The sequence below is a fragment of the Sus scrofa genome, chromosome 9 (genome assembly GCF_000003025.6).
Source record: "Sus scrofa isolate TJ Tabasco breed Duroc chromosome 9, Sscrofa11.1, whole genome shotgun sequence".
Taxonomy (NCBI): domain Eukaryota; kingdom Metazoa; phylum Chordata; class Mammalia; order Artiodactyla; family Suidae; genus Sus; species Sus scrofa.
The window spans coordinates 52,402,057-52,425,187 of record NC_010451.4 but is presented as its reverse complement, the minus strand read 5'-3'; the positions used below and the strand labels follow the sequence as shown (position 1 = coordinate 52,425,187).

At 48.2% G+C, this 23,131-nt stretch overlaps 1 protein-coding gene across 6 annotated transcripts in view; it reads right to left on the bottom strand.

Annotated features, from left to right (window-relative positions):
- The window catches only part of PKNOX2 (PBX/knotted 1 homeobox 2), a 305,484-nt gene that overhangs the window by 183,318 nt on the left and 99,035 nt on the right, over positions 1 to 23,131 (bottom strand). For 4 of the 6 annotated variants that reach the window (XM_021063089.1, XM_021063090.1, XM_021063088.1 and 1 more), the window contains one exon: positions 5,825 to 5,895. The exons of the other annotated variants lie outside the window; for them this stretch is intronic. The gene's annotated coding sequence lies outside the window, so the exon portion shown is untranslated. The remainder of the gene's footprint in view (positions 1 to 5,824; positions 5,896 to 23,131) is intronic. 6 annotated transcript variants of the gene reach the window in all.

Genomic DNA, 23,131 nt, shown 5'->3' with positions numbered 1-23,131 from the left:
ATGCAAGGGGGGCTAGAGAAGTAGAACTGAGCTGGGAGGCCCATGGTTAACCAGGCCAAGGACGCTCAGGTAGTACAGAACCACTGGAGAAAGTGGAACACAGGCTAGACATGGGCACATATCACAACAGGATCGATTTGGCCCCAGTCATTGCAGGCTCAGCACCAGGCTTCTCCACATACAGGGAGCTACTGCCACTGACTCTGATGATACATGAATTTGACTGAGGTCTTCTCCTCTTTGATGCATGCAACTACCCCTGGAGAAATGGCCAAAATGGGAAGCAATTTTTCCTCTCTGAAGAGGCAGGCTCACTGGCTAACAGCGAAGGCCAGGGAAGGGTTCTCACATCACCACCAGCACCCACAGCCAGAGCTGCTGGAAGGAGTGTGTGGAAATCCTGCAGAACCTCCTGGGGATTCGGGAAGGACTTGAGGAGAAGAGATAATGGTGGAGGTAACAGGAGCCACAGAGGAGGCAAAAATAAGGGAAATCCCTCAGGCTGGACAAAGGTTTCTGACTACTTGCCTTCACAGGGAACAGGAGAGAAAAAGGCAAGGTGGGCAGTAGCGGCCACCTTGTAGTTCCAAATCCTGCACAAGCTTCTCCAGTCCTGCTCACAGCAAGGAAGTTTCTCCCCCCCACCCTTTTGTCTCCCCTCCTTCTAGTCCCTCCTTCCCAGCTCCTCTCCAGAAAGGTTTATGGAGAAGACTCCAAATAGCCCCCTCTCCTGCAGGCACAGTCACACCAACTGAAAGGAGATTTAATTAGCAAAATCTCGTTAGGCAAACGAAATTATCCGTAAGACAATACTCCTCTGGACAGGGGGTATGATTAAACAAAGCCATTAATTGAGAGAGTCGCTTTGGCAGCCCCCGGATGCGTTCATCTCTGGGCAGGCTCCACTGTGCCTCCCGGTGCCGGCGGAACAGACTCTGCCCCCGCCCCGCTGGCCCCGCCCCCTCCCCGCTCCATCTCCGCGCTTCCTGGGCCCCTCCAGTTGGGGCTGCAGACCTCGTATCTCATCAGCGGCCTCTCTGCCGCCAGATTCCTGCTAAAGTGCCTTGATTGCATAATGTCTATTTGCATAATGTAAATTGCAATCTCCTAGCTCGGGAGGCAGGAATCACAGAACAGCCATTATTTTTTACCACTCCACAAAAATTCTACATTTAGAAAGCAGATTTGCAGCTCAGAAAGCCGTATAAATCTGAATCGGCCAGAAACACCATTAAATCACACCAATTAAGCTGGACCAAGGAAGAACCCTTGTCACTGTTCTCTGCACACGCAAGGACTCCCAGCCCAGATGGAGGCCACGAAAAACTGGAGGCTGTGACAGTGAGGCTATATCACGTGCTGCAAGAGGCAGGACATTCTGTCTTATAAAACTTAACATACACCCCAAGCCTAGGTGCCTATCAAGACCCTGTGGAGAGAGGACAGAGAGGAGCAGAAGCATTCTGAGTTATTTCTAAGTTGGCTGCCAGATTTCTTATGGGCATGTCTGTCTGCAGACTTTAAATTTATGGAACAGGAGAGAGTATGTGGGGAAGAAGTCTGCACCTTTGGCAAAGGTAGTGGGGAGAGGGCAGCCATTTCACAAGTGGGTGAAAAGTCCAGGGCCTTTGGCAGCTCCTTAATGACCTTCTTCTGTCTTCTCCCAAGTGTCCTCCAGACCGAGTGAAAGAAAACCAAGGCCAAATCCTGCTCAGACTGGGCTGGGCGAGAATATGAGCTCTTTTTAAGAGCTGTTTCCCAGGGGTCACAGGAGAGAGAGGTGAGTCACAAGTTCCCTGGAAAGGAGCGGTCCCTCTGACAACCACTCATGACTCCAGCTTCCCCGCAGCCACGTACCTGGTTACTCTTTTGCCTCTTTATTGCTCATTCAATATTCATCTGTCAAAGGGCAAGATGCTAATGTGTATTATTAAAATATCAATAGTTTATGAGTGAACTTTTATGGAGAGTACAGTTAAAGGAAAGATGCTTGACCATCTCCACAAGGAGCAAAGGAGAGGGAGAGGACCAGTCTTTCCAACTCCAGCTTTTATTTGTGTCTTGGGTGAGAGCATGGCCAAATCATTATCAAGTCGCTCTTGTGTGCCAGGAATGGCACTCAAGCTTGCACTTGCTGGATTTCATTTAGTCCCCACAGCCATCCTGGGAGGGGTACACAATCCTATTTCCATTCTAGAGATGCCGGATCCGAAGACCAAAGAGATGTGTCCAGAATCACAGAGCTTCTAAGTCACGGGCTAAGGAACTCCAGCTTTGGACTCCAAACCCAATGTTCGCCCCTGCCCCCAAGTTGGAGCCTTGAAAATACAAATGATCTTTTATGTTTTTATCTGTTTCCTTCACCTGCCCAAATTAAACATTGGTTTCCTGACCTATGTTTCACGAAAGGGGAAAGGAGAGAACAGGAAATCATTCGTGCTTTCACACAGACCCATTTCCATAACATCGGCCTCCACTTCAGATATGTCTAGGCTAGCTCCCAGAATCGTCTCTGCACATTTAGAATCTTAGAACTGAGGGTGACATTGGAGATGATATCATCAGAATTTCCCCCTTTACCAGAGAGTAAACTGAGTTTCCTGAGCCACACAATGAAGTGATTGGATCTCTAAAATAGAGTCTTAAGTTGGAGTTCAACTCTATGACTAACTTACTCTGTCACTGGCCAGGTACCTCTCTTGTCTCTGCTCCCCTTTTGCATGTGATACAGAGATAATAACAGTGTCCCATAAAGTAGTGTAGTGGTTTCTATGGGAAAATGCCATCACCTGCTTAGCAGAGTTTCTAGCATGTAGTAAGTGTTCAACAAACAGTGATTATTACTTTTCAGCTGACTTGTGGAAAACTCTAAGACCCTCACTCCAAACCTCAGCACCTTTTCATTAAAACCAAGCCCCTTACCCCTCTCTCCCCTGCCCCCTCTATTTCACCATTAGCCATTCTCATATCTTGGCCCTTGGGAAAAATGAACTGGTTCTGCACCCACTCTTAGGTTGCTTGAGTTTTGTTTCTATCCCCTTAAGTCACAAGGCAGACAGGGTACTCAGATGCTTTTCCAGAATTTAGCTCCATCTGGGTCAGGAAAATGGCAAAGGAAAGGGAGCTTGGTCCTCAAGGGCCCCACCTTCCACAGATTACATTGTGTGGCAGAGAAGGAGGAGGGAGAGGAAAGGACACGATCAGGGAGGAAGGGCTGCCTGACTTGCCCAGGCCCCCCATGGCCCCTAAGCCCCTTCGGTCTGATCTTTGGCTGAAGCCTCCCCCAGTTTGGAAGGCCATGGGAGTGGGAGCTATGCACCAGAATGAAGGGCTCAACCTGTACAGCCCCTGTCACAGGTCTAAGTTCTTCCCCAGACCTGGCACTTCAAGCTGTGGGTTGCAAACTGGACCCACTCTTGCCCAGATGAACTATAAGAAACCTCTTACCACCAGCACATCCTCAGGGAATCCCACTCTGGGGAAGAAGCCTAGCCTGGCCTCCGGGGGTCCCCTCAAACCCAGACATTGTGTGAGTTAAGGGACAGGCTGATGCCAGGGGTTTCTTTAGCCTACCTTGGGAATAAATGAGGCTATGCTGTCCCACATGATGAATACTAGTTGTGAGAGACTGTCCTTTCAAAGCTGGTTGCAAAGACACATACCCCACCCTTCACTGAATGTGCTGTGGGCACTCCTCCTTTGCAACATGGCTGGGGGGTGTCTGTGTTCCCTTCTTTACACCCAGGTGGGCCTCTGAACCTGCCCCGACCATGTGTGGAAGGGGTGCTGCTGGACTCGGGCAGAACAGCCCTGCCTGGCTCCTGCTAACCTCAAGACACTCCCTCTGGGCCTGCAGCCACCATGTCATGAGGATGTCCAGGCCACAAGGTGAGGTCACGCAGGTTTGGTGGACAGCCCCAGCTAATATCTCTGCCAACAGCTGGTATCCACCCCCAGAGTTATGAGCCAGCGAGCCTTCAGATGATGTTGGCACCTAGTTTTCTGCCTGGAGGAGACCCCAGGCCTGTGGGTCGGAGACCATTTCCCTGCTGTGCCCTGTTTGAACTCCCGACTCACGGAATAGATGAGCAAGACAAACATTAAGTCACTAAGTCTTGGGGTGGTTTGTTACACAGCATAATAACTGGAACACCACTTGAACTAAATCAGAATATTTGCTGTTTCTCTCAAATCCAGCCCTTCCTTCAGACTTTCAGACCCTTCCCTCCTGGCAGTCTGGTCCCTCTGAGCCCCCCTCTTCATCCCCCTCCAAAAAGCAGGCTCCACCTGCTTGAGGCAGCCTTAGCAAAACACTCCCTGAAAGATCTTTTGAATCTTTCCATTTCTGAGTCCTGGGACCCGGAGATTCCCGCTCTTGCACGTTCCTCTGTGCATGTCCCAGAGTGACCCCAAGAGGGAGCTCCCCGAGTGTGGGTGGCCCCGGGCCAGGCGCCCTGCTGCCCTGAGGGACAGGGAGGGAATGTTCAGAACTACTTCCTCTATACTCACTGCTCTCATTAAGGTTCACGCTCAGCTTGTTCCTCTCATACTTGACTTGACTTATGAGGTCCCTCTAACCTCCACTACGAGGAGACATCGATTCTCACAAAGGTCATTATCTTCCTCCTCTGGCTCCCCCATCCTCCCCGCCCCATCTCCTAGGTAGGCTTTCCTGGAACAGGATGGAGGGAGGCACCCTTCTCCACTCCTGAGCCTGGAGAGGGGGAGCCTGGGAGCCAAGCCGCGCCGTCAATCACAGAGGCACCAGCGCTGACTCGCAGGCCATTAGGCGGAGCGCCGGCGCCCTGCTCGCTCACCGGGCAGCCATCGGCAGGATGTTAGACTATCGCAGGGCGGCCATTCTTATGATTTATTCAAATACTCATTACAGTCAATCTATTTTTACACAGAGGTGAAGATGTGTGCTGATAACGGTTAATCATTTATAATTCCATGGACTGGTTGGGAGCCAATGTACTATCAAAGTCGCAGCCACTCAGCCCCCAGGAGCGCCAAAGCAGGGTGGGGAAGCCGCGGGGCCCCGGGCAAGCTCTTCTAGCTGACATGGCCTGAGCGGCTACCGGGTGGGGGTTGCAGCAGGGAAACCCAGCCCGGGGAAGCCCAGGCTCGCCTCGCTGAGGGCACACGGTCAAGTGCGGGCCAGCGGGATGCCTGGCATAGGAGGCAGAGAATCTCAGAAGAGGGAAAAATCACTTCTAGCTGGAGTTACCAAAAAGGCTCCACCAAACAAGCAGACTGGATTGAGGCCAGGTCCAACAGGTGGGAAGACTTCTGCCAAGTGGGAGAACCAACATGAGCAAACACATGGATGTGTAAGGTGGAGTGGCAACTGTGTTGATGGAAGGGACACAACCAGCAGCATTTCCTTTCTCCTCCTTCACATCTCTAAAAACGAGCAAACATTGTTTAGTGGGGTGACCCACTGGGAGGAACCACTTCTTAGCAGGTGGGAGCTTTGAACGTGGCCCAGATCTTCCTCTCACAGCCTCCTGAGCTTATCCCCTAGACCATGGCAACAGCGGTCTGGACTGGCCTTGCAAATTCAAGAACTCTTCAGCACCATGGCACACGGAACACGTCAGGGCCACCTTAACGCACAAACAATACTGTCTAACTCAATAGGGTGTCATGTCACATTCAGACCTCATCTAATTAGAGGTCCACTGTATTTCACATTCTGACCAGCTCATTGTTGAGTGCTTCTCTCACACAATGTGTGGCTGTGAAAGATCAGGTTTGGGACTGGTCTTTAACCCATAACCTTATTGAGTCAGCATGGAAAATGCCAATCAAAGTTACTCACAGTTCACAGTCCCTTTTCTGGTGAGCGGCATGGAGGACAGCGAGCCTCAGAGTCCTGCTCCAAACTTCAACCTGCCAGTGAAAGGAAATATCTTTATAGACTCTGTGTGGTTCTGCTGGGAGTGAGAGCAAGTTGGGGTGGGGGTAAACTCAGAAGTGGGTCTGGTCCTGTGCCCACAGTACTAAGTAGGGAAGCTTCCTAAGCAAGGGGCTCCTAGTGGCAAACAATGATAGTTTAGAGGACTAACCAGGACAGAGAGAAAGGACCACTGCTTGGTTTCTCAATTTCTTGAGTCTCTTCCTCTTTTCTATAGGAATCCCAGGGTGAAGGAGGCTTATGGCTGTGGAGGCCCCTGAGCTGACCAGGGCCAGCATCACTTACTGATGCCCCCTGTCTGATGGAAGACCCCATGCAGAGATCAGAGGGACAGAGCTGAGGGGCCCCTGGGAAAGGTTGCAAACAAGCGAACAAACACCACAAATGCTGTTGTTTATGGCAGGATTATGGAAAATCCTGGCGTGGGAGGGAACTTTCAAATAAAAGTGAAGAGTCCCATCGGGCTGGAAGGAACATGTGCGTGGGGAAGAATGATGGGGGCATGAGTGGAAAGATCAAAAACATGACTATTTTTAATCCTATTTCTGGGATGAAGCAATAACAACAACAAGAAAAACCCAAAGTTCCCTCTGCAGTGCAGCAGGTTAAGGATCCAGCACTACTGCAGCTGTAGTGTAGGTCACAGCTGTGGCTCGGATTTGATTCCTGGCCTGGGAATTTCCATATGCCATGGATGTGGCAAAAAAATAATAAGAAGAATAAGAAAAATCCGGCGCATATTTATCAGAGGCCTGCTCTGTGATCCACCCCCACCAGGTGCAGCAGAAATAAAATACATGGGTCCTGTTATCAAAGTGCTGCCATAGCACTGGCAAAATAAGAATATCTATATGAAACATCATCAGGTAAGACAAGATGCGTGCATACAGTACAGTAGTGCTGGACTGTGTGGTGGAGACTACAGCTTTCTCCCCACAGAGAAAGGAAGTTGTTGAGAGCTGGAGCACCCAGGGAAGATTTTGGGGGAGAGAAAACTTGGATGGGCCCCTGGAGGACTGGTCAGGTGAGGTCTGGCTGGTAGAAGAGAGAGAGAGCATTCCAAGAAAGGGAGAAATCTGAGCAAGGGTGTGAGGGGGGAGCATGCAGCACCCAGGGGCGAGGCAGAGAGACTACAGGAGGAGTAAGCAACCGGGCTCCAAGTGACAGGCAGAGAGGCCAGGCATGGGCTGGGAGCTCTGAAGCCATTGCAGGTTTTTCAACCAAGAAATGACATGAAGAAGAGGAACTTCCTCACATCCACCTCTCTTTAGCATTTTCCTTTTAATTAAGACAGAGCGGCTTCCTGGAAGAGGTGGGATTTCAGATAGAAGGTTCAGGCAGGGGGTGCAAGACAATGCATTCGTGGAAAGATGTCCCCTTATTCATGACCATGTCCACTAGGATGAGGCACTTCCTCTGGAGCTGTCTAATAACACCTCCAAGACCAAGGCTGCTGACTCACGGAGGGACCTCTGAGACAAACCAGACCACTGACGGCAAGCGGTTGAGGACAAGGACTACATCTTAGGTGTCTTTATAGCCCAGCACGTGTCAGGTTCTCAGTAGATGTCTGGTGAAATGTCTAGTGGTGGACTCTGTCCATTCTAATCAGTATCCACAACCAGAACCTCAGAAGCAGCCCTTGGCTGGCAATGGGCTCTATCTTGTAATTGTCTAAACTATTAACCTATTGCTACTGAACGTAGGTGAACTTAGTACAGGAAATTTCTAGGGTGAATTTTTATCCCTGCCCTCAGGGACTGTCTGTTGAGACATCAGCAACTGGGGAGAATATCTGACAGACCTGCCATGTGCACAAGCTGCTAAGCTGGGGACAGCCACTCTGCTGAGGAGATAGATTCAAGAGTGTTATGATGCTTCGGACAAGCTGAAAGGATGGGCCAAAACTAAAAAGTTTTTTCCTCTACCAGTTTTTTGGGTTTTTTGTTTTTGTTTTTTGTTTTGTCTTTTTGCCATTTCTTGGGCCGCTCCCCTGGCACATGGAGATTCTCAGGATAGGTGTCGAATCAGAGCTGTAGCTGCCGGCCTATACCACAGCCACAGTAACACAGGATCAGAGCTGTGTCTTCGACCTATACCACAGCTCGTGGCAATGCCAGATCCTTAACCCACTGAGCGAGGCCAGGGGTTGAACTTGAACCTGCATCCTCATGGATCCTAGTTGGGTTCATTAACCACTGAACCTTGAAGGGAACTCCCATTTTAATTTCTTAAAGAATTGTAGGAAAAGATTTGACAAGAATATATATACCACACCCTAGTCTTACATTTAAAAATTGACTGCAAATTCACAGACTGGAGTGACCTGTATTTTTTTAAAGAATGGGTTGAATTAAATGCAAGCCGAAGTAGAGCCCAGGGTGTGGTGTTGCTGCCAAACCCAATACATTGCTCTTGGGTGGCATTAGAGCCACACGGTGGCCAACCAAGGAGGGAATGATCCCCTCACTTTAAACTTAGCAATCCACATTACTTTTAGATGCAGTTTTGGCATCATATTTTAATAACTTTGACAGTGATGAGTAGAAGAGAGAGGTGAGCAAAGTGGTTAATGTACTGGTTAAAAGTCTAGTGCTTAAAAGCACAAGCTCTGGAATTGAATTGTGCAGGTTTCCATCCCAGCTCCACTACTTACTAGCAGTGGGACTGTGGGCAAGTTGCTTAACTTCCCTGTGACTCAGTTTTCATCTGTGAAATCGGGCCAATAAGGAGTCTACCTCTGAGGCTGGGCGTGAGGGTTAAATTTCATATACTATAAAGTGCTTAGAACAGTGCCTCGCATAACATAAGTGTTCATTCAATGTTATCTTTGTTGTTATTTTCATTATTAGAAGGCTGTGAGGTAAAAGTTATGGGGGAAACTAGAGATGGACCTCCATTTGTCCCCCTCTGATATAATCCTTTGGTCCTAGTTCTCTTGACTAAGGCAACAATTTCTCTCCCACATGGTGGTCCTCCAAATACTTGAAGAAGCTATGTGAAAGAGAGGCTGCATTGCTCTACATGGTAGAATTAAGGCTAGATGATAGATACTAGAGGAAGCCAATCTGCAGGTCAATGTAAGAAAGACTTCTCTAGTAATAAGAACCATCCCAAAATGAGTTAGGCTTCCTTGGAAGGTAGTGAGCTCTCCAACATGGCAAAGAGGATCCTGTACTGGGTGAGGAGATGCCCCAGAGCATCTGGGTTTCACTCATTCGTAAAATGTTAAAATCACTGGGAGACTGGGAGGGTGGACAAACATGTACGTAGATAAAATGCTAACAGTATCTTCTTTCACCATCATTTCATAAGGTAATTCAAGCCCCCAAAGTAAGGAAAGCAAAAAGGGCCAGCTTTGAAGTAAACGGAGCATCATGAAAAGCATTCGCATTTTCATGACTTCTCACTCCTCACCATGTGCCAGTGGAAGTCTGACTGGCACCAACGCATGGACCCATGCTGGGGAACCACATGCATGATATTTTAGGGCCTTCCAAAGTCAGCAGCCTGTGGTCCTGGAAGGCAAGAGATCATGTCAAGGCCTCCAGCCAAGCAGCTCTGCAATAATGCAGCCAGATCTTAAACTCAAGCCTTACCATGAAGATAAAGCTGAATGGTAAATGGAATTGACTATTCACATTTACAAACTTGAGGACATTTATGAGATGGTAACTGAGGAGGCAGCTGTTGAATGTTCCTGTTTCTGTGAAAGAGGTGGGGAGAATAATAGAAGAAAGCTTCCCACGGGAGACAGCACACTGGAACTTGACTTTGCATGCCCCCATGGAGCATCCTAGGTAAGTGTGAAGGATGGGCGCAGACAAACTTGGGGCTTAGCCAGACTGTGGGTCTAACACCTAAGGCACTAGACCAAAGGTGTCATGGATTCATGCCCTGACTCCATCACTAAATTACTGTGTGATCTTGGACAGGGAACTTTAACCACTCCCTGCCTTAGTTTCCCCATCTGCAAGATGATTGTGTTAGACTAGATGATCCTTAAACCAAAAATCCATCTGACATCTACATGTCTCTGAGGCTGCCCAGACTCATTCCTCAAGCCCCTCAAAGAGGCTTTAAGTGTCACACTGAAGAAGCTAAGTCTATGATTGTGGTTAAGAGTAAAGACACAGGAGCCAGACCGTTCTGGGTGTGGGCCTGGGTCCATCACTTACGCAAACTTAACCTTTACAAGGAGGATAAGAGTAGCATCTTTACATGAAATGATGCACCTACAGCATTTGGGGCAAAGCCTGGAACACTCTCATAATGACAGATGGGGCTATTGATGCTGTCTGTCTTTGCTGTGTTAGGAGGTAAGGGCTGGCAGCTACTGAAGGGAAGAAAGGCAGCAAATCAAGAAGCCTGAGGGCCTCTGCATTCATCCCACTGCCCCTCACTGCCCCTTTCTGCTCTACTCCGGCCAGACCTTTAGGATGAGGACAATCATGACCACCCATTCTTCGGCACCAAGAGTCCTTCCTGAGAAGCCTCTGCAGGCAAATGAGCAAAACTTCCAAAGGAGAAACAAAGCTTAAATAGACTGCCCTGGAAGGAAATGCCTACAGGGCCACTGGTCCCTCCATAGTGTGCCCTGCATGTCCCCACCTCATTGTCCTGAGTCCCTCTCTGCTCCACCTCTGCCCCCCTCATTCCCTGACTACAGCTCATGGTTGTTTACCTTGGTCGAAGGAGACTGTCATTTACAGCATTGAAGGCTCTGACGACCAGGCTCTAAATTACACATCTGGGTAACTGAATGCTGATAGAATTACCTGGCATAAATGCTTGGTTCTGAGAAACATCCCCACCAGCACTGAGGGTGCAGCGCAGGCTTCCTCCAAGCCCCACCATCCTCAGCTCCCTGGGCCACAGACAGTGCTGGGCACCAGCTGCAGAGGACCTGGCAAAGGTCCCTCTGTCATGGTTCCCCGGCCCCTGCCCAGGTCCAAGACTCAGCTGAGGCTGTAACAGGTGTGCTACGAGGCCCAGTAAGGAATTCTGGCCTGTGTGGGCTGGTCCTAATTATCTTCCTACCTTGGAGAAGGAACTGCAGACACTTGTGACCAACCTCCTGGCCCTGTGGACATCTCACAGGTGCAAACACACCAAAGTTTTCTTGACATTTTGTCCCCTTTGCTTTCCTGCCCATCCCATCCTCGGGCTTCTTTCTCTCTCCATGGGCCCCTAACTTGTTTTCTGCCCTCCAGCCTCCCCCCCCGCCTTTTGCCCATCCACCACCTCCCCCAGCCCAGGAACTTCCTGGAACACAAATTTGGTCATGTCCATTCTTCCTTAAAACCCTTAAATGACAGCCCAGTGTCTGGAAGAGGGTCACCCACCAGTAGCCCCCAGGTGGCCTCTTGTCTGTCGGATATTTTTGTAAATCCTGCCAACATATAAAAAGTGGGAAAGTTCCTGTTTGAAAATACAGATGCCTAAGTTTGCTCCCCAAATTAGATGATCTAACGACACCAACCCTGCGTTTCCACGTGGCAATCACGAGAGACTCGGCCACCCCCTCTCACTCAGGCCCAGGTCCTCCAGTTTGCCCCCCAGAGAGAAGGTGGGTGTCGCTATGGAAGCCACTGTGGTTACAGGGCCAGGTACCTGGAGCTGGCTCACTCTGCCAGCTGAGGAGTTTCAGGTCAAGGTGACAGCACTCGTGCCTCATTGTGTTCTCAGCTGTGCTGTTCCTAGCTCAGCAGGCTCAGCAACTGTCCTTCCCTCTCCCCTGGGCAGCTCCTCCATTACTAGCCAGGAGACAGCCAGTCTTAGGGCAGTTTCCAGGAATGCCAATGGCTGCAGGCAGGTGCTGAAGAGGCCCCACCCCTGGGTCCAGCCTCTCCCCACCCTCAACTCAGTGGAGGCTGCACCCCCCCCCCTTTATTTCCATCCCACTGTTCCTAGCAAAGCCCTAACAGCACATATTTTGTTAATTGTACAAACCTAATGGGGGAATGCATTGGCAAAAAAGGGTAATGGCCATCAGACCAGCAATAAAACAAAATTAATGGCCCATAGGAAGAAATCATGTCCACTTAATCCCGGCTCTGAAACTCTAATAGAATAATGGAATACCAACGGAGAGTTTTTTTTCTCTCTATGCAGATTGCTTACACCATGTTAATCACTTGCAAAGCAGGCCACATACCACTCTGGCTCACATGACCCTCCAGGGAAAGTAGCAGACCAGAAACATTTAGTGCCAGGCTCATTACTGACATGCACCACCAGCAGCAACACCTTCCCCCGTCCCTCCCTCCCCAGGTGACTCCGGGACAGCCAGTGTGGGGTGTCATTGAGAGCCATCAGGTGTGGTGGGCTGGAAAGTGAGACACATGATACCTAATAATAGCAGACATTTACTGAGTGCTTACTATGTGCCAGACGTGGGCTAGCTAGGCACTGTCTCTGTACTGGATTACATCTTCATCTTCTAGAGCTGCAGAGTTCACTAAGACAGCCACCAGCCACATTTGGCTTTTAAAACACAAATACAATTAATTAAAATTAAATGAAATGTAGAATTCAGTCTTCAGCCTCACCAGCCACCTTTAAAGTACTTGACAGCCGTATGTGGCTAATGGCTGTTATACTGGGAGGCTCGGAGAGACCATGTTTTCATCGTCCCTGGAGGTTGTATTGGACAGCAATGCTCTAGAATATCAAGGCCATTTTATTTTGCTCATTTAACAGATTCCGAAATCGAGGCGCAGGGAGGTGAGGCAAGCTGCATAAGGCCATGGCTGAGCTGGGTTCTAGCACAGGTCTAACAGCCTGGCTCTGGAATCTCTGCTCTCCACACTATTTCTTGATAGAAACAGCAGTCAAGGCAGCTGGGAGGCCTTCTGAGGGAAGTTGACTATAGAAAGACCCCTCTGTCCACTGCAGGGCCCCCGACCCATGGAAAGCAGACAGACCCCAGTGCTCGACTTGGAGCCAGCTCTATGGGGTCTCAAACCTGGAAGGTCATCTGGAGAGGGAGGGCTTCGTAGATCATCCAGCCCAACCTCCTTCGACTTATGGAGGAAGAAACCAATGCACAGAAAAGTTAAGTGGCTTGTCCAAGTCAAACAGAGTTAGGACTATAGAGTTAGTGACAGTTTCCTGTCACTATAGGAACCTCTGTATAGAAAACTACAGTCCGGGTTTCCTGACAGTCAGCCCTCAGTGGCCGAGGAAGAGGACTGGGTAATACTGTGAGATCTGGGGAGAGAAGGAGGCAGTGTCCCTCCAGCCTTCTTGGAGAGTCCTGGGCCCAAAGAGGCTGGGATGCACCTGAAGGTACTTGGCTCCAAGGAAAGGCAGACAGTCAAGGGCCTAGAAACCGCAGTGATTCAAAGCATGACACTGCATTGCTACTATCTTTGGGGAAAATAGTATAGCATGATCTATAAGGATTTTTTTCCTTTATCTTTTTATGGCTGTTCACATAACACATGGAAGTTCCCAGGCTAGGGACTGAATCGGAGCTGCAGCTATTGGCCTACACCACAGCCACGGCAACACCAGATCCGAGCTGTATCTGTGACCTACATCGAAAGTTGCAGCAACGCCAGATCCTTAACCCACTGAGCGAGGCCACATCCTCATGGATATCAGTCGGGTCCTTAACACCCTGAGCCACAGTGGGGACTCTGAGTTCTATTGTAATTAAAGGTACACATACTTTTTCTCAGCCACCCCAATTTAAGAATGTATCCTATGGAAAGAAAGTGCCCATGAAAAAGGATAATGCAATACATCAACAGTGGAAGAAAGTGAAAAACAAGCCAGATGCCCACAAGTAGGGGAATGTTTGGATAACCTGTGGTACAGCTATACTATAAATAAATGCAGCTGTTCCAAAAAAAACCGAGGGAGTTCCCTGGTGGCCTAGCAGGTTAAGGATCCAGCATCGTCTCTGCTGTGGCTCAAGTCACTGCTATGGGGCAGGTTTGATCTTGCCCCAGGAACTTCTGTGGGCAGCCAAAAAAAACAGAACCGGTTATATCTATACCTTTTGCCATGAACAATGGCCATGATGTTTAAAGTAAGAAAAGTAAGTAGCAGAGTGATGTGTGTGATGTGATTCCTTTTTTGTAAAAGCAGAGAAAACTCCAGAATGAGTGCATCTCTGTGCATGAGTCTGTATAATCACAGAGACAGTGTGGAAGGAACAGCCCAGAGGGTTCATGCCAGGAATGGGGATGGGGGAGGGTGGAGGACAGGGACAGAGGGATAAAGGCTCACCATCTTTAGTGTATCTTTGCCTTGTTTCTGGTTGCAGTGAGCACTGCAACTTGTGTAAATTTTTTTGGCCACATCACAGCATGTAGAAGTTCCTGGGCCAGTGATTGAACCTGTGCCACAACAGCAACCCTAGCCTTAGCAGTGACAATGCTGGCTCCTTAACCTGCTGAGCCACCAGGGAACTCCCAATTTTGTAATGTTTGAAAAGAAATTCAATATGGAAAAGAAAAATATTTGATGAAAGAAAGAAAAAGAAGTTGGACTTGAGAAGCAGCCAGACCAATGTCAAATCTACTGTACTCACTAGCTGCACTGCGTTGGGCAAGTTCCTTAACCTCTGTCCACCTTGGTTTCCTCACCTGGAAACTCATGATGGCCTATCATGAGGTTGCGGGGAGACAGATGAGAAAATGAATTTTGAGCTACTCAACAGAATGGGCCTTTTCATCAATGTTGAGGGAGGACTAAACTGCCCAGGACACAGAGGTACTTTCTGGATCCCCCTGCTGAACACTCTCATAGGACTTCATCATATGCTTCTCAGGGCCCCTACAGTTTGCCTTATATTACAGTTCTAATTTATCTATCTCCCTACCAGAGTATAAGCTCTTTATGGGCAGGAACAGTATCTTGTTTATTTATTCATTCATTCCATTTCTCATTAATACTAACTGAATAATTATATCTCAGGCATATGCTCCGGGCCCTGTGCCTGACATCAGAGATAGAACAATGAACAAAATAGAAAAGTCCCTGTTTTCATGGAGTTCACATTCTAAGGGGAAACAAACTATAATTTATAATCATACAGTGTCAAGAGCTGATAAGCACTAAAGAAGAACGTGCAACAGGCTAGAGAGCAGAAGTGACTGGGAAAGTAGGGCAGCATTTTAGAGAGAGGAGACAGCAAAGAGCACCGTCTGAGAGGGTGCCCTCTGTGACACAGGCCACAAACCCACTGAGGTTAGTAGTTATGCAAATGATACCAGTTTAAGAACAAAATAAAAACAGATTTGATGGAGAGCAGGGACTAACTAAGACACCTTAAAAACATCCTTCTACTTCTGCGTATACACCCCAAAGCACTGAAGGCAGAGACTCAAAAACACAATTTGTATCCCCATGTTCATAGCAGCATCATTTATAGGAGCCGAAAGGTAGAAGCAACCCAAATGTCCATGGACAAATGATGGATCAACAAAATGTGGTCTCTACATACAATGGAATATCATTCACCCTTAAAAAAGGAAGGAAATGCTGGCACATGCTACATGGTTAAACCTGGAGGGCACTATGCTACGTGAAATAATCCAGTCACCAAAGGACAAGTACTGTATGATTTCACTCACATGAGGTACCTAGAATAGTCAAATTTATAGAGACAGGAAGTAGAATGGTGGTTGCCAGGGGCTTGGGGAGAGGAGATGGGGAGTTTGGGTTAACAGATACAGAGTTCCAGTTTTGCAAGATAAAAAGGGTTCTGTAAATGGATGGTGGTGATGGTTGTACAATGATATGAATGGGAGTAATGCCACTGAACTGTACACTTAAAAATGGTTACAATGGCAAAGTTTATGTTGTGTATATTTTACTGCAATTTAAAAAAATAGGTTAAGGGGGCCCAGGCCAGACAGAGAGAACAGAGGACACCAAGTCTATGCATCCAAGACTGCATCCAAGGAGGAACACAGAGGGACCAGGGCTCCCAGAACAGATGGCTGACAGGGGAGGCAACTTTGCTATGGGAACATCAGAGCCAAGGTGATTCCAGGGGGCTCTGCTGGACAAGTGAGACACAATTTAGGGTAAAAAAGAAAAGGGGAGGGGAAAAACCCACTTTTAAAAACCTGCTGGGAGGTGGGAGGTGGGCCCCTTTCTAGGCCAACAGTCAAGGAATATATCCACAGCAATGAAGCAGTGAGCAGGAATCTGAAAGGAGAGGGCAGCAGAGGCCAGGAATAAGATGGGACCACCTGGGCTTCCAGTCCAATGCCACGCTGGGCAGTCTGGTGTGTCGGAAAGGGTTTAGGCAGAACCTAGGAGACAGTCTTGGTCTTCATGTCCCTTTGACCTTACGTGTGTCACCCTAACACTCTGGGCCTCAACTTTTTCGTCTCCTGAACTGAGTGGCTGGACCAGAGCAAGAGGAATCTTAAGGTTTTAGGGGTCCACAAACCCCGAGACTTCATCCAGAATGGTATTTGTGTGTACATTTTTCCATGGAGAGATTTATAAATTTTACACAATTTCGTGGCTGTCCATGTCCCCAGAGAGGTTAAGAATCACTGGAGGAGATATTCACTGGTTGCTCACACTCAGCTAGAAATATCTAAGATTCCAAGAAATCTTGGACTAAAAACCAATAAATCTTTGGGCCTCAAAGAAATCAAGATGCTTACTCCTGCCTTGCCTGTGACACATAGCATAAAAACGAAGTGAAACAATGATATGCTTTGAAAAGTTAAAATCTTTCTCTCATGCAAGTAAAGACGGTTACTGTCCTTGTGGTCTCACAGAAAGTAAGAGCAGTTCCGCGCCAGGCATACAGGCGGAAGGGGGAGGCTGGCTCGTCCTGGTCCTGCTCCTGAACAAAGGCGGGCCCGCAAAGGGATGTGATGTCCTCCTTTGATCGGAAATGAAGAGGCCCTTGATCCCCCTTGTGGAGAGGGGTCCAGGCCAGAAAGAAAAGCAAACACAGGCTTCCCAGGAGGTGCAGCCTTGGGCAGGACAAATGCATCCCTTTGTGCCAACAAGCCCCTATCCTGCGTTTGGCTTTACTTGGGAGGAAATGTTCCAAGTGGCAAAGGCTGAGGGTATGTCAGGGAGGAGGCCCTGGCAGAGGACAGCAGCTGCCACCAGAGAGCAAGACCCAGACTGCCAACCTGCATCATGATGAAGCCAGAGTCACTGGGGCAGAGGGCACCTCAGCACGATGGTGGTGCCAGCCAGGAGGAGCAGCCCAGAGGCAATATCAGAACCACATACACCTGAACCCAGATGGGACCTTAAAGATCACCTGTTCCAATTCCTCTTTTCACATTTGCAGAACTGTGTTGAGAGGGGATGAAGACTCTGAAGGAAGTCCAGGACTGGAGGCCTGGCCGATAGCTCCCTTCATTCGTTTATAAAATGTGTCATGTCAGATGCTTAACTGGGTCGGAGAGCAATAACTAAGGACAGTATGGGAAGAATCTGAAAAAGAATGAATATGTCTGTGTGTATAACTGAATCATTTTGTTGTACAGCAGAAATTATCACATGGTAAATCAACTATACTTCAATAAAACTTTAAAAAATGAAAAAAGAAAATTAAGGATAAATCAGCTCCCTGCTCTCGAGAAGCCCAGTCTAATGGGAGAGAGAGACAGAGGAATGAAATGTTGTCCAGCAGGTGTGCAGCGACCTCAGAGGTGGGTCCCCCACTTCAGCAGGTTCATGAAGACAGGGGTAAGGTGGAGGCTCAGCAAGTCCCCCCAGACCAGTCAGTGCTGGAGGGAGTAGGAATATTCCCTGTGAAGTCCAAGCCAGGCCAACAGCCACCTGCATCTCAGACTCAGGGTGCCCATCACAGCAGCTGTTAAAAGGAGCCCCCGAGGGTCCAGTCCCACAGGCAGGGAGAGGCCGTGCTTGGCAGGCCAGATGCAGGCCCCGGGGAGCAGGCCTCTCCAAACGACACTTTCCATTCGTCACTTTCTAACTCGCCTCTAGGGCCTGGTCCTGAATATTGTTTCATAAATAACGGAAGAGGCTCCAGCTTGCCGAGCTGAGGTTAGGCAGATGTGCACAGCTCCACTGATTATGAGGGAATTTGGCTGCGCTGAATGGTTCTGGGATGCTGATTCTCTGCAGAAGGGTAGCTCAGTGGAGAAGAAGGCAACCATTCCGCTGGTGTCCCCACCTGGATCCCTACATCACAGCAGGATGCTGAAAGAGCATTTGTTTCCAATTGTTCTTAGCCACTAATTTGGCTCCAGGGTGTAACACCAATCTGAGAACAAACGGAGTAGGAAAACTGTGCCTTTCCTAAAGGAGGTCCAATTTCACCCTAAACAGGGAAGGGCTGGGGGAGATTTCTGAGTTCATGGTATGCCCCTCTGGCCTCCAGGCAGGCCTGGCCACATCCCTCTCCAGCTGGGAGTCACTGGGGTGCCCCGCCACCTGCCCTGCCTCACCTGCTCAGTGCCCCTCAGAGGTGCCTCCAGCAAAGGACAGATTATCCTGATGACAGGTAGATAAAACGGGATCCCTCGCTGGCAGTAACTACCCAGAACAATCTCTCTCCTGAGCCACTGACTGTCTCCACCTGGCACCTGCCAGCAAAAGAACCGGAGGGCATCATAGGCTGGCACAAGTCACACACACACCCCCATGCATGGAGAGGACCTCAAAGGCCCTCTCTGAGGCAGGACTTTCTCAGAGGGCCCTCTGCTGTAAGGTCAGCCTGGGATGCCCCTCAGCAGAAGACAGCAAAGCAGCTCTGCTTCTGGCAGAGGGAAGAGTAGCACCCTCCAGGGGCAAAGGGGAAGGAAGAGCCCTGAGCAAGGCCCCTGAAGCAGATGCTTTCTCAAGACTGATGTGCAAAATCTCCCATAAACTAGAGGCCCTTCTTAGAGTTAAATTGCCTTCTTGTGGTTTAAAATAACTGAATCAGAGAACTTTCTCTGTGACTCTTTTGAAAGCAGACTGGTAGATAAAATGCCTTTACCACACCTACAACTTAACTCCCAGAATTTCAGCAGACAGGCCAGAGCCTCTATGACAAAGATGACTTCTTTAGTAGCATGTGATTCAGCTATTCAGTAAGTTCATAAATTCAACATAGTATAAAAACACTGGAAAGTAAACAACTGTTTAAACCCCTGAGCAGTCAAAGTACCTGTTGCAAAATCTCTGCACTAAAGTTTATGAACCTTACTCACAAGGAAACTCCCTGGCTTAGAGCTTCTTTACTGATTTTATACACATTTCTAGCAGGGGTAGTTATCTGGTCCCTTGGGGCTCAGCTGATTAGAAACAATGAAAGAGGAGGGGGCTTGGGCTTCCCCAGAAGGCACGCTGAAGGGATGGAGGACTGACCAAGGAGAGGACTTAAGGGGAGCCTCCTTGTGAATCTTCATGTAAGGTTCAGTCATGTTCAGGATCATTTACTCAGGAAGTTAGGGAGGATGTCCACTGCTGATGTTAAAACATCCTTGGGGGACTTTAAGTAAACCTTCCGCTATCTAGAAAATCCTAAATGAGTCTCCTTGATGCTTCCAGGCTGCTGGGTTCTTCCCGTGGTTGTCCTAAGTTTGTTCAGGAGCTGCTTGTATTTGTTCCTGGTTGGCTCATTCATTCACTCAGCAGGTGCTGACTCCTTGGGTGCTGGGGCAGCCCAGGGATGCACAAGCAAGATGATGGTGGGGATGGTTCTGATACTCCACAGACACACATGAGTGCACACATACGCACTCGTGCACACACACACATATACACACATACACACAGAGTACCTATCACACTTTAGGTGCTCAATAGATGCATGTTGTACAGATGTTAGAAAATGCAATTGGAAAGAGAGACAAGCCAGTCAGGCTGTCCTTTGACCCAGGCCCTAGCCATTCACATGAGAATCTTTGTGGGGAGGGGCTGTAAGGTTTCAGGAGTCAACTAAAAATGTCATCTTGCCAAAATGTGAAGCTGTTCCACCAAGAAAAACAAAAAGATGACACAGCATTGGACATGAAAAAATGAAAAGATTCCCCAGTTCATTTTTTTTTTCCTTCACCTTTTAGGGCCGCACCCGCAGCACATGGAGATTCCCAGGCTAGGGGTCTAATAGGAACTACAGCTGCTGGCCTACACCACAGCCACAGCAATGCCATATCTGAGCTGCATCTGTGACCCACACCACAGCTCACGGCAACGCCAGATCCTTAACCCACTGAGCAAGGCCAGGGATCAAACCGGCAACCTCATGGTTCCTAGTCGGATTCGTTTCTGCTACGCCACGATGGGAACTCCTCTCCAATTCATCCTAGAGAAAGCTGTCTAAGGGTCTGGCTTCCCTATCTATAAAACAGTGTGGAGACAGTGTCTGAAATGCTTCTATCTCTCTGGTCAACAGGATCCTAGTTTTATTTAAGAACTGGCTCCCCACCCCCAATAGCCTGATGCTTCTATCTTCATCAAAGCTTTGGAAGGAAGGATTTTGATCAAGAGCTCCTCTCCAGCCTCCAGCCAAGATCCAAAAACATGCATTTTCTTCACAGCCCCTTGAGATCCCCGCACCAGGTGCCTGACCTGAGGAGACAGCAAGCCACTCTTCATCCTCTCCCCAGCCTCTCAGACGGCAGGCCGTGGGACACAGCACTATCACCATTTGGGAGACAGGAAGCCTTTATGACACTCATAAGGGATGGTGGGGGAGGGACTGGGATTCTGGTAATTTGTCCTGAAGAATTCAGGTTAATAATTTATATATGCATTTCTTTAAAAAATCTTTTGAAACAAATTGCATACAAATTGTGTGACATTTGAAGGAAATTTGCCAATGTTGCTCAGTGAAGCATAATAAATATATGCAGCCCATAATAATAAGTTACTTAAACTCAGGGCACTAAATGATTTATTAATTGTCCCCTAATCCTTTCCAGCGACGACTAAAACCAAGAGTGTGGCTGTATTTCACATACCAGTTCATAATGCCTCTACCACCAAACAGCGCTGCTGCCATTAGCTAGCTCGGCCATTTTTCATTCTGGTCCCCGACACTGCAGATGGGCCTGGAGCAGGGCCCAGCACTGAGCGGACTGCTATTGTCAGCAAAGGGGCAGATGCATCCCAAATACACCCCAGCCCGCTACATGTTCATTTTGCCTAGAGCTCTCCTCCCTGGGGTCTCCGTCCTGTCCACGTCTCCCACTGCCGTCAGTACGTGATGCCCCTGGGTAGACATTAATCCTGGGAGAACACAGCCATTGTCTGCTGGGATGCCCAGCGCCAGGCTTATACCCCCAGAGTCCTCTCCAGCAGCGGATGGTGAGCCAAAGAGAATCTGAATGAGGATGGGAAATAGGACACGAAGCCCTGCCCTTTCTCTAGGACAGGCTGACCCAGTGGGGAATGTGGATTTCTGCTGTCATGTCCACTTCTGGGGCCTCTTTCCCATCCCTAGTGCTTTAGACATTAGCCTCTGATCCCTCCCTGGGAGACTCTGTGCTCAGGCCACTGCCCAGAGCCACCTGTAGACCCAACCTTATCTTGGAATTCATATCCAGAGACTGAATTCAAGAGGGGAAATGATACTCCAGGCCACTTGGCTTCCCCCAACATGCTTCTTTCCAGTACTGCCATCTCAGAATGGTGCCAGCTTACATGGGGCACCCACATCTGGGGAGCACCTTTGAGTCTGCCCCTGCCCACCCTCTACTCCCAAATCCAATCGCAGGGTGGGTGGGGGGGTTCACTCTTCAGAAATATTTCTCAAATCTATCCCTTTCCATCTCCACCACCACTGCATAATTCAAAGCTCAGGGGTGGAAATCAGAAGCTCTTGCCCAACTTTTGTGGGATTTGCTCAGCATTTCTGGTTCAGTTTTGTTTTTACAAAGGTAATATGTAACATGGCTCAAAAATCAAAAAGTCTATAAAAGTAAAGTCTTCCACCCTTCTCTTTCTCCAACTTGCTCAAGCAAACACAAATATAGATTTTTGTTTTCCCCTTTTTATGCACATTTGTATGCACCTTGGTAATTTTCTTCTCTTCATACATTTTTGGAGGTCTTTCCATATCAGTACAAAGACAGCTTCTCCATTCCTCTTAAGTGTAGAGTATTCCATTGTCGGGATATTCCATAATTTAGGGAACTGATTCCCAATCGATGGACATTTAGGTTCTTTCCAGTCTTTTGTTATTAAAAATAATGTTGTAAAGAATAGACTTATACATATGTCATCTCACATATGTGCAAGTATATCTTTAGGATCAATTCTCCAATATGAAATTGCTGGTCAACAGACACATGATGAATAATTTTGATACATACTGCCAAATTGCCCTCCAAATGGTTGTGCTGATTTACACTGTAAGACAGCCTGTTTCTCCAAAGCCTTGCCAATATAGTGTGATAACAAACTTTTGGGATTTTTGCCCATTTAAAAAATGCATAAATAATGCCATTTCAGGACAGTTTTAATTTACATTTCTCTTACTATGTGTAAGATTGAATATCCTTTATATGTTAAAAGCCATTCGTATTTTTCTTTTCATGAGCAGTCTGCTAGAATTCTGTTGTTGATTTTTAGAAGCTCTTTATATGTGAGGGAGAATAGCCCTGTGATCTAAGTTGCAAAACCAAATCTGTCATTTCTCTCTTGACTTTGCATAAAATATTTTGATGATGCTTTAAAATTTTTTAATTTAAATTCTAACAGGCCAGGAGCATTCTCTCTCCCATTTGTTGCAGCCCCCATGACACCCCAGAGTTTTATAGTTGACTTGCTTTACTGTTTTTAATTGTCAGCCAGGACATCAGTGTGATGCCTGGAACTGCTGTCACCATTGTGTGGCCCAGAGGAAAGTTGGTCTGAAAAGAGCTGATATCCAGAGGGTGACAGAGAAAGAACCTGGGGGCTTGTTGATGTCCTTGGGTCACTGCATTTCACCGATCCTAGAGCAGTCCTGGTTCTGAACTTCACAGTACATAAGAAAATGAATCCCAAACTGTTTAAGCTGCTTTGGGCTGGATTTGCTGCTACTGGCAGCCAAAGGCATTTCAACTGATTCACACCTTGACTGTCCCTGCAAAAGTCTGTCCCTTCCAATCCATCCCCACTGCTGCTGAGGCCTGTGTTCTAGAATATAAACCTGGCACTGCCACTCCCCTGTTTTAATACATTCCATAGCTCCCCATCACCTGCAAGATATGATCCAAGTGCACTCAGTCATCCCCTGTCCCCTCCTCCCTTATGCTCCTTATTGTTGCTCACCCT